Source organism: Odocoileus virginianus, chromosome 24 (assembly GCF_023699985.2).
Source record: "Odocoileus virginianus isolate 20LAN1187 ecotype Illinois chromosome 24, Ovbor_1.2, whole genome shotgun sequence".
Taxonomy (NCBI): domain Eukaryota; kingdom Metazoa; phylum Chordata; class Mammalia; order Artiodactyla; family Cervidae; genus Odocoileus; species Odocoileus virginianus.
Genome location: NC_069697.1, coordinates 17,098,965 through 17,108,763, shown reverse-complemented (window position 1 = coordinate 17,108,763; position 9,799 = coordinate 17,098,965). Strand labels below are relative to the sequence as shown.

Here is a 9,799-nt window from a genome sequence, read left to right as displayed (position 1 = left end):
TTTTAGCCTCATCTCCTGAGTCCACTCTCCTCACTCCAGGAAAAACAGTCATAGTACTAAGTACTGGGTACTGTGTGAATAGCTTTCATGCATTTTCTCAATTATTCTTCACAACAGTTTCCTAAATTGCTCTGCTATTTCACACTTCTGTGTGTTGACCACGGTACTCCCTCCACCTGGAATTCCCTTCCTGCCTTGGCTGGCAAATTGCATCTCAGCCTTCAAACCTCAGCTGAAGAATCTCCTCCAAGAAGCCCTCCTTACTTTCTCAGAAAGAGCTAATCACTTCCGAAGTTCTACTCTGAGCATAACTCATACATGCAATTCAGCTGAAGTCTACTCACTCAGTGAGCTTCTAGTACAAACCAGACACTGTCTTAGGCCTGATCATAAAATAATTCAAGTCCTAGTCACCACCTTAATCACTTCACATCTTAGTGGAATAGATAGACATGCTAATGGAATAATACTATGCATACTGATGAATGCTGTGAAATTTATCATTATGCATAGAATTATTCCATCATTAGACCTAATGAGAAGAACTGACTCATTTGAAAAGACCCTGATGCTGGGAAAGATCGAAGGTGGGAGGAGAAGGGGATGACAGAGGATGAGATGGTTGGATGGCATCACCAACTCAATGGACATGAGTTTGAATAAACTCCAGGAGTTGGTGATGGACAGGGAGGCCTGGTGTGCTGCAGTCCATGGGGTGGCAAAGAGTTGGACATGACTGAGCAACTGAACTGAACTGAGATGATTGCTGAGTAGAATTAAGTTGAATTGAATGAAAGATAACAATTATATATTTATCACCATTTATCAGTGGGTTGAATGGTGGTCCCCCAAAGGTATGTCCAAGTCCTAATCCCCAGGACCTTCGAATATTACCTTATGTGGCAAGAGTTAATATTAATCTATATGGATCTTGAGAGGAGGAGTTTGTCCAGGATTGTGAGGGAGTGCCCTAAATGCAATCATATATGTCAGGTAAGTGGAAAGAGACACAGAAAAGGGAAGGAGGCCATGTGACCATGTTGGCAGAAATTGGAGAGATGCAACCAGCCAAAAGCCAAGTGTGCCCTTGGGCTCCGGAAGGGAGCGTGGCCCTCAGGACAGCTTACTTTGGACTTCTGGCCTCTAGAATCATGAGAGAATGAATGTCTATTGTTTTAAGTCACTCAGTTTGTGAAAATTTGTCAAAGTAGCATGGGTAACTAATATTATAAATTGTGGTCTACCTTTTAAAAACAAGTTCCCTTGAAATTGAAAATAATTTTATGGATCTAATAAGGTAGAGAACACTATGAAAAGTTATATCATTTTTTTCTTTTCTCAGATCTGTTAGTATGAGTGATGGTATTTTGTGAATCTCAAAAATATATATCTGTTTATCCTGTAGCATTTCTCAGCATCTTTTATCACATGATCCTTTTTTTTTTCATGGACTACATATTAATATCTTTCTGTAGATGTTAATGTTCTATAGAACAGAGTTTTGAGTCTATGAGACTTAAGAGTTTTCTGTAATGAAACCCAAGTGAGAGCATTTGCAATACATACACAGGAAACCACCACGGGTCAGGATAAAATATTTCTGCAAATATCTAATGTTTACTTGGCACAGCTTCTCTTGGGTTTAGCTTTGCAAAATCTTCCTCAGGCTTTGTTTTCCTGTTGCCATGGAGACAATTCACTTCTAAAGGCAACTTGGGACTGGGCCTGAGGAAATAATTGAGGAATTAAGTGGCTGTGCTTGGTCTCCAGGGACAGAAGGGAACTGCTAGACCAACCTGTAATCTGGAACATTAGTGTTCATTTTTGGTGTGCCTTCTCCTCCTTCTGCTATTCTTTCTGCTTCAACCTCTTGGAATTTGTCTTTCTCAATGTAAGTCGGAGCTCAGTGTATCACAATGCAGTTTGGTTTGGTTGTGTAAGAAGTAATAGTAACTACATTTGTTTAGACAAACTCATCATCATTTATGCCTGAGGCAAGGTGGGGGAAAATTAGGAAGCAAAGAATTACTCATAATATAGATTAAATTTAGCTGATAAAAATGTTCTGAGGTCTCATATTTAAAATATGAGAGTGTGAGACAGACATGAATAGATCTGCAGGATCTGGTTAGTGGGGTTTAGCAAGTTTTGCAAACTTTAGGCCATAGGCAGGGAATACATTATACGATCCAACCTCCTAGACATCTTGAGGTGTAAAGATAATTACTTTTAGTAATTAGGCAACTTCAGCAGAATAAGGCTGAAGATGGTAAGAAGAAAGACCTAAAAAATGCTAGAAATGTTATTCCTACCAATAACTCAATGGGAAGGGTTCCTCATTAGCCTGTGGCTACAAAGAATTACTTTTCTTTTTTAAAACTCGAACCACATTGTTTCAAAGCCTTCTCAAAAATTTCAAAACTGCTTATCTAACATTAGGGTCACTCAAAGAGTTCTCAGTATTTCTGTGTACCCCAAATAGGTAACTCTCATGAGTCCACAGGTAAACTGGTCAGCTGCAGTCACTTCATTTACCTTTTTAGTTTTTTCTCTTCTGTCCTTGAAGCTGAGTGGAAATAACTTGTAAAATGACTATATACCTTGATGTACCAAAATTTTCCTGTTTGAAAGTCATTTCCAAGCACATCAACATATGCAAATAGACCCTGGAAGTGAAGTAAGAAAGACATGGAAAAGAGTGAGAAAGAAATGAAAATACTGTATATATGTGCTGTGCCTGGGCCCTAGTTCTATCAGCCCTTAATGACAGTTGTAAATATTCATTGCAACCATGGTGCTACACACATCTTAATGCAAACTCTTGCTATATGAGCAAGAAGACTGAGATAACTCTTTTTTCTCTTCCTTTCTTCATTCTTTCCTTCCTTCCTTCTTTCTTACTTTCCTCAATTGTTCTTTCACACAACAAGTATTTATTGAATGTTGACTATGTGAGGGACACCGTGCTAAGGACGGGGAAATGGTGGTTAACAAAATACACAGTCTTGTCTGTCATGGAGCCTCAAGTTTAGCGTGGCATAGAGACCATTGTAAACAAGGCATCATAAAAAAAATTCATTAAGTATAACTTCATTAAATACTATGAAGGAAAAGCTTATGGAACTCTTTGTGTGTGTATGTGTGTATGTGTTAAGAACACTTACCATGAAATCTACACTTTTAACGCTTTTTAAGTGCACAATACAATATTGCTGACTACAGGCACGACGCTGTACCACGTATCTCTAGAACTTATTCATCTTGTGTAACTGAAACACTACACCTGTTGAGCAGGAACTCCTCATTTTGCCCTCTCTCAAGCCTTGGCAACCAGCATTCTGTGAGTTTGGCTATTTTAGATACCTCATAAGAAAAGAACCACACAGCATCTGTCCTGTGGTTGCCTTATTTCATGCAGCATAATGTCCTCTGGGTTTAGCCACATTGTCACAAACATCAAGATTGCCTTTTTTAAAAGGCCGATTAATGTTCCACTGTACATAAATACCACATTTTCTTTATTCATCCATGTGTTAGTGGATATTCGGGCTTTTTCATATCTTAGCTACTGTAAATAATGCTATGATGAATATGAGAGTAGAGAATCTCTTCGAGATCCTGATTTCAGTTATTTTGGATATATATTCAGAAGTAGGATTATGGGATCATATGGTAGTTCTAATTTTAATTTCTGGAGGAAACTTCATACTGTTTTTTATAGTGGCTGAACCATTTTCCATTCCTACCAACAGTGTTTCAAGGGTTTTCTCTCTGCCCTTACCAACGCTTGTTCCCTTTCGGTTTTTGATTAGAGCATGTGCTGGGCTTAGGCACTCAGTCATGTCTGACTCTGTGACCCCACGGAGGGGTCCACCAGGCTCCTCTGTCCATGGGGACTCTCCAGGCAAGAATATAGCAGTGTGATGCCCTCCTCCAGGGGATCTTCCCAACCCGGGGATCGAACCCAGGTCTCCCACATTGCGGGCAGAGTCTTTACCATCTGAGCCACCAGGGAAGCCGGATAGCATATGTAAGGTGATATTTTATTACTTCTGATTTGCATTTCCCTCACTATTCGTGATGTTGAGCATCATTTCATGTACACATTGGCCATTTGTATGTCTTCTTTGGAAGAACATCCATTCAAGCCCTTTGCTCATGTTTCATCATTCTCTCAAGGGTGTATAACAAGGGGGACAGACCTCATCTGGAAATGTATGTAGTGTTACCAGACTGAGAAGACAAAAATACAGAACATTCAGCTAAATCTGAATTTCAGATAGACCAATCTTTTAGGATGCTTTATATAGTATCTGAGGCATATTAAAACCTTATTTCTTGTTTATTTGAAATTCAAACTTAACTAGGTTTCTGTATTTCGTCTAGCATATCCGATGTGTGGGGCTGGGGAGGGAATAGTTAAGGAAGGCCACTTTGAGGAGGTGATACCTGAACTCAGACCTAAAGGGTAATTGGCAACAGAGGGCGAGGGCAAGTCAGACAGATGGAAGGAATAGAATGTGTACTGAAGTGAGAAGGAATTTGGCAATTTTAGTCATTGTGGGTATAATGTAAGGAATAGCAGGGAGATACGGCACTTGTTGATGCTGGAGAGAGAGAAAAAACCAGAGATATCAGGGATTAGCAAGCTAGATTACGAATGTTGGATGTTACAGAGAATGGACTTGAAGTTGCTAAGAGGGAGGGGGGGAAGAGAGGGTGGGCTGGGAGTTTGGGGATGGCAGATACACACTATTACATTTGGAGTAGACAAACAACGATGTCCTGCTGTATCGCACAGAGAACTGTTATATATTCGATATCCTGTGATAAAACATATTGGAAAAGAATATAGAAAAGAATGTTTATGTGTATAACTGAGTCACTCTGCTAGACAGCAGAAATTGGTACTAAATAAACTATACTTCAATTAAAAAAAAAAAAGAGAGAATGGGGAAACCGCTCCCCCTCCTCCCCTAAATAGCATGATAGCATGTTGGATGTTAACTACACTGGGGAGGGATTTTAGAAGCTGGGTTCTAGTCCTGGGGCTACAGTGAGTCTCCGGCTGGCCTGAGGCCCATCGATTTACCTCTCTGGATCTCATTTTACTTATGGGCCAAGTAGATGTCAAAATGCTGACAAATGAGATACTGGAACACTGGTCCTGAGCACTCCACCTAGAAAGAAAACTCAAGGTCATCCCATCTAAAACCCTCAAGGTAAAACCAGAAATTGACTAAAAACAAAATTACGAAGAACTTTGAAGTCACTCTTGGATGTAGAGCCTGGTTCTCTCACTTGCCAGCTCTGTGGCCCTGGGTGAGCAAGTCAGCCTCTCTCTAACCCTCCGCATTTCTTGTGAGAAGCATGAGATTAATAACATCTTCCTTCCTAAATTGTTGGTAAAATACGTGATGAAATAAATAGAAAGCTTGTCACAGAATTACTCATCCATTTTTTTTTTTTTTGCCTATATAGATTGGCTGTCTGTTCATAATTTAAAATAATTATGGAAGCACTTGTGGAAGTCTAGAAGGTGAGGAGAAAAGAAGCAAATTGTTGCCATAGACACTATGTATATCAGGGTTTTTGCCTGTGGCCATTGCTACTTTTGGAAACAGTTGATCTGTCAGTTCTGAAGGCTCAGGGAAGATGAGGATTCAAGAAACAGATGTCTTGAGGCTCTCAGGCTATGAAGTGTCAGAAGTTCAAGAGATGCAGGGGTAGAAAGAAAGAAAGACTATAAGCCTTAAAGTTTTCCTCATTTTCCAGGTAACATTTTAAGGGAGCCTTCTAGAGATAATTTGATTCAAATACATTCAACTAATTAATTAAGCAAACAATAATATCTTTATGCCCCCCCTTTTTTTTTTTTTGGTCTTCCCCAATAGTATATTGGATACCCATTGACCTAGGGGTTCATCTCTCAGTGTCACATCTTTTTGCTTTTTCATACTGTTCATGAGTATATTGTCACCCTGCTTATTTAACTTATATGCAGAGCACATCATGAGAAATGCTGGACTGGATAAAGTACAAGCTGGAATCAAGATTTTGGGGAGAAATATCAACAGCCTCAGATATGCAGATGATACTACTTTAATGTCAGAAAGTGAAGAGGAAATGAAGAGCCTCTTGATGAAGGTGAAAGAGAGAGTGAAAAAGTTGACTTAAAATTCAACATTCAAAAAATGAAGATTATGGCATCCAGTCCTATCACTTCCTGGCAAATAGATATACAGAAAGTGGAAACAAAGTCAGATTTCATTTTCTTGGGCTCCAGTGACTGTAGCCAGGAAATTAAAAGACACTTGCTCCTTGGAAGAAAAGCTATGACAAACCTAAATAGTATATTAAAAAACAGAGACATCACTTTGCTGACAAAGGTCCATAGAGTCGAAGCTCTAGTTTCTCCTGTAGTCATGTAAAGATGTAAGAGCTGGACCATAAAGAAGGCTGAGCACCAAAGAATTGATGATTTCGAACTGTGGTGCTGGAGAAGACTTGAGAGTCCCTTGGACTGCAAGGAGATCAAACCAGTTAATGCTAAAGGAAATCAACTCTAAATATTCATTGGGAGGACTGATGCTTTGAAGCTGAAGCTCCAAAACTTTGGCCACCTGATGCGAAGAGCTGACCCATTGGAAAAGACCCTGATGCTGGTAAAGATTGAGGGCAAGAGGAGAATGGGATGATAGAGGATGAGATGGTTGGATGGCATCACTGACTAAATGGACATGAGTTTGAGCAAACTCAGGGAGATAGTGAATGACAGGGAAGCCTGGCGTGCTGCAGTTCATGGGGTCACAAAGAGACACACTTAGCGACTGAACAAAAACTATCTTTATTTAACTATTAAGCAGCTTTCAGTCTACGTGCTCAGTCACGTCAGACTCTGCAGCCCAATGAACTGTGTGCACGCTCAGTTGCTTCAGCTTTTTCTGATTCCTTGTGACCTTATGGGCTGTAGCCCACCAGGTTTCTCTGTCCATGGGATTGTCCAGGCAAGAATACTGGAGTAGGTTGCAATTTCCTTCTCCAGGGCATCTTCCCAACCCAGGGATGGAACGTCTCTTACGGCCCCTGCCTTGGCAGGGGGGTTCTTTACCTCTAGAGTCACCTGGAAGTCCGCATTTACATACACACATATACACATACATAAGCACATCTACCTAGAGGAAAACAAGCAAATCAATTGAATAGATACATGTTTATTGATGTCACAGGGGTGTGGACTTTATTAGTAGGAATTTTATACCAGGTTAAGAAGATGGGCTTCCCAGGTGGCGCTAGTGGTAAAGAAACTGCCTGCCAATGCAGGAGATGTAAGGGACATGGGTTTGATTCCTGGGTCAAGTAGATCTCTGGAGAAGGATGTGGCAACACACTCTAGTATCCTGTGTGGAGAATACTATGGACAGAGGATTCTGGTGGGCCACAGTCCATAGGGTCACATGGAGTCAGACACAACAGAAGCAGCTTAGCATGCACACACACAAGGAGAAGACGGCTCTGCAGAGACCTGAGCATCCCTCAGAACGCCCAAAGAAGGCTCTCCAACGACAGACCTAGCTCTGCGTCGTCTTCCCGTCCAAGCTGTCCTGCTAGTTAGGGCTGCACACCTAATCTGTGACCTAGTTTATCAGTTCTCTCTAACACACTGAGATGTGTAGGCAAATGGTAGGCACTTGCTGTGGTAGGTTAGCATTTGATAAATGTTGGGTGAACTGAACTGTTTACTTAAGGGCTCAGTGCCAAGTAAATGGCAAAATATTTAGTGGACTCTTTCATATGTTGAAAAAGCAGTAGAAGTACAAGCTCATTGAGCTGTTAGTTTTTTCAGCAAAGATGTATGTGTGTGAATCCACCCATAGCTGAGTCTAGTCCATGCTTTTGCAAAGCAACTGGCCATATTAGGAGAGGACTTGGTGGCTGAGAATAGCTACGCTAATCTTTTAACAAAGGTGATGTCTATGACTCTAATTCTAGAATGTAGATTGAAAAACAGAACCCAGAGTGAGCAGAAGGTAAGCATTTACAATTTGGAGTCCTATGAAATGTTTAGTTTAAATTGATCACAGTTTAATTCTGCTAGGTATTTTTTTTTTTTTTTTTTAGCTCCTCTTTTAGAAAAGAGGAAACTTAAGAAAACCATCTGGTGTAAAGCATTCCATTTTAGAAGGTCAACCTCCCACACTTTCTACAGTTATGGTTTTGGGCAAAGGAAACTGTTGTTCCAGAGGATGTCCCTGAGGTACGGATCTTCAGAATCACCAAAGAAAGGTTCAATTGTGTTCAGAAAGGCTGCCTTTCCTCACAGGAAAGGGAGTAGCATGTTTTAGAATTATTGCCAACTAACTGCAAGGCTGAGATGAAAATATCAGAGACTCTGAGTTAGAATATTTGAGTGACCTCAAGTCTTCCAGTCGTCAGTGATTTGGGATATTAGGTGAGGAAACTCTGCCTTCTTAGAGGTTTTGGTCTAGGGAAAAAGAAAGAACAGATGGTATGAAAAATATATAAAAGTAAAAAACTCAAATAATGTGAATGTGTGTATCTCTGACACACACTGGTTTTATGCTTTTCCCATTTAACCAGTGTGTTTGTGTTGTCACTCCTTTGTGGGGTTATCCTTTTCTCTATTTAAAAAATCTGTGTTTTGGCAATTTATGAGTAAATGTGTGAGACCTACAGGGATGTTCATCAAGAGCTCTGTTCTGACCAGTTAAAATATGACTGCTTCTTCTGGTTTATAACAAGTTTTCCTAAATACAAATGTGCTCAGTCACTTCGCCATGTCCAGCTCTTTGTAACCCCATGGACTAGTCTGACAGGCTCTTCTGTCCTTGGAATTTTCCAAGCAAGAATACTGGAGTGGTTTCCATTCCCTTCTCTAGAGGATCTTCCCAACCCAGGGATAGAACCCAGGTCTCCTGCACTGTGGGTAGATTCTTTACCAGCTGAGCCACCAGGGAAGTCCTTTGTTTATATGCTCATCTCTGGTAAATACATGAGGTTTGAAGACAGTGACTTTTTCTAATTCATTGACAGCTATAGTATTTGACACAGTATCTGGTATAGAATAACCAGCACAGATTAAGTAAATGGCTTTGGATTGCTGGAGATGGTACTACAGACATGGTGCTTTTCCCAGTGACGCGTTTTGTATGAGTAGAGGAAAGAGGTTCGTCCATGGACCAGAGATGTTAAATGTCCTACATTTAACAATGTGGGGGACAGTGCTGTTCAGTTTTCTCATCTGTTCAGGTGAATAAAATGTGCTGTGGCTCTCCAATGCTGAGGATTCTATTTTGGCCCATAAAAAATTCTAGAAATGATTATTCCTGCCTATGGGATTGAAAACAGGTTCAGTTATATTAGAACGATATTTTTTTTCAATATTGGTAAAAACCCTTACGCAATGAATGCAATTTCACCTACTTGTTCCAAAGACAGAAATTTATCCTAGAAAAATAATAAGGGGATTTGTTATAGAGAAAAATGGGTACAATTTTTCTTGACAACAGAACAGTGTGACCAACCATCTTGATTTGGTGGGGCCTTCCCCTTTTTAGCACTGTAATTCCCTCAGTGCTGGGCAAGTCCTGACCACCTAGCTGGTGATCACCCTACAGCAGACACCTCCCATTTTGCTCAGTGAATGCTTTGACATGCTACCTAAAAATATGGAAAATATGGTCATCAAATTGCCTTCTCAGGCATTTGGATTTAGTTAACTTCAAGAGTTTAGCTTTTCAAAGCGGACAATATGACCTAGGGGCTGAGATGAATTCCT

General features: G+C 40.3%; 1 long non-coding RNA gene across 1 annotated transcript in view; it reads left to right on the top strand.

Annotated features, from left to right (window-relative positions):
* Positions 1 to 7,830: 7,830 nt before the first annotated feature.
* The window catches only part of LOC110131599 (uncharacterized), a 42,089-nt gene continuing 40,120 nt past the window's right edge, over positions 7,831 to 9,799 (top strand). Inside the window, exon 1 of the long non-coding RNA XR_002312234.2 lies at positions 7,831 to 8,257. This is a non-coding gene — a long non-coding RNA (uncharacterized lncRNA). The remainder of the gene's footprint in view (positions 8,258 to 9,799) is intronic.